This window comes from Molothrus ater, chromosome 6, assembly GCF_012460135.2.
Source record: "Molothrus ater isolate BHLD 08-10-18 breed brown headed cowbird chromosome 6, BPBGC_Mater_1.1, whole genome shotgun sequence".
NCBI classification, from domain to species: domain Eukaryota; kingdom Metazoa; phylum Chordata; class Aves; order Passeriformes; family Icteridae; genus Molothrus; species Molothrus ater.
The window spans coordinates 10,032,358-10,034,343 of NC_050483.2; positions in this window are offsets into that span (position 1 = coordinate 10,032,358).

A 1,986-nucleotide genomic window follows, 5' to 3' on the forward strand; every position below is an offset into this window, starting at 1 on the left:
AAAAAAATAATAAAATTCAGGTTCACTTAGAGTGATTGTATCAGGCACAACAAGGCATGGGGTTGTGTGTTGCTTCCCAGGTAGAAATTACTGTAACATTGTGATTCAAGATGTTGATTCCTTGGAATTGCTGGGGAAGGTTATTCCCTTCACACAGCTGCTGTCCTACATGTCACCTACCAACAGAGCTGTGCCATGTTCCCATGTGTGCATGTCGGTGAGGAAGGAAGACATCTGGAAGTCAGTTGGATGAAGGAAATACTCAAATGTGAGTGAAATACCTTAAAGCTTTTTGCTTTTGTGGTAGACATCTAATACCTGCCCTCTGCCTGTGCAGACTGGTCTTGTCCAAATGAGTCCAGTTTGTGCAAGGAGAACATCTAGTGTAACTCACATGCAGAGGGACCAGAAAGAAGGGAAATAGCAGGAAGAGTTACTGGAGCATGTAATGTGCTCCAGCAGCTGGCTCACGTTTCCATCTCTAAAAGCTCTTTTTTCCCTGTGCGCATTCTCTTGCGGGCTCATCTGATGCAATGCACATCATCTTAATCCCAGATTCCTGTGCAGTATTTCTGACAGGGAATCTTGGCTTAATCCCTGAGTGTAGCTGAAAAGCAGTTGTGTGGTGTAGGGATGATAACAAAACCAGTGGCTGCTTCTGGCCATCGGGGATTTCCCCCAGAGAAGTCAAAGCTGATCTCAGTGGGCTGCTCAAGGGGGTGTTACCGACAGCTGGCTCTTGAGTCCTGGAGCTGCTGGAGCACACAGAGAGGGGAATGGCATAAGAAACAGTCATAGCGAGCTGGAGCATGAAGCTAAGGGGATGAAGCTTGGCTTGTGGCTGTTCCACACATGTTCAGAGGCAGTTTTGGGAAAACTGGCCAGGTGCTGTGTCACTGCACTGGGATGGTGTGAGCAGGAATCAGCCATGGACTTCCAGTGTTGCCTGCCAGTGCTGCAGAGCCTGGGAGCTGGTTGAGTTGCTGCTGTACAACCTTTCCAGGGAAGGCAGCAGGCTGCCTGAACTTCCTTAACTTCCCAGCAGTGCTGTATCCTTCTGTTGCTCTGGGCCTCCCATTGACTTGAAAAGCACTAACTACTGTATTATGCACTTAAAATATAAAATTGATAGCTAAGTGCCAGTGTCCTCAGTGTCCTCTGCGACTTGCAGCCAGTTTATCTGGAGGGAGATCGTTGTGGAAAACCTGTGAAATTTTCTGTTATTTTTATATCTAGAGACTCTGTATTGGGCTTTACTGGTTAGTGGTCTGTGTGTATGCTCCTGCTGCAGGTATTGGACTTGTTGAGGTAGGAATGGAGAGCTGAACTGCTGTCAGGATTTTGTGTTATTGCCTCCTTCAGTAATTACTTTGGAAACAAGTATCTCCAACTTTATCCAAATGTATTTTTGTCCTTGGCTTGAAGTTGGTTAAATTACCTTCTTTATGCAAGAGCTGACTCACCAGTCTGGGATCAATTCTGATAGTTTTAGCTACAAAGTGGCTGTGTTGAAATTGATTTCCAAATTTTTAAGGAAAAGAATGCTGTCTGTGGCATTCTGATGGCCAGCTGATCCTTTGGTTTGAAGGAAAAAGCATTCTGCCTGGGAGTGCTGCTGCTTCCCTTGTGTCTGGAAAAGCTGGAACAACTTCCACGAAATCCCTGAGCTACCAGCCACTGCTGGGCAGGAACAGGTCCTGTGCAGGCAGGTGACTCTGAGCTCTGTGAGCTGTCCTTGAATTTGCTTGCAGGAAAAGTCCAGTGGTGATGAGGTGGTGGCTCTGATGCCTCAATGAAAAAGTGATCCTCATCTTCCTGGCATTGTTGCAGGGAGCTTTTGTGGTGAGGAAGCTGAGCTAGCCCAGGAATTCAGTGCTTCCCAAAGGAATCAGTGCTCTGAACCGGAGCTGTTGCTCTAAAAGGCAGAGATTACTGATTCTGTTTGGAAATCTCTACATGTGGAACTGAGAAATAGTAAGACACAGG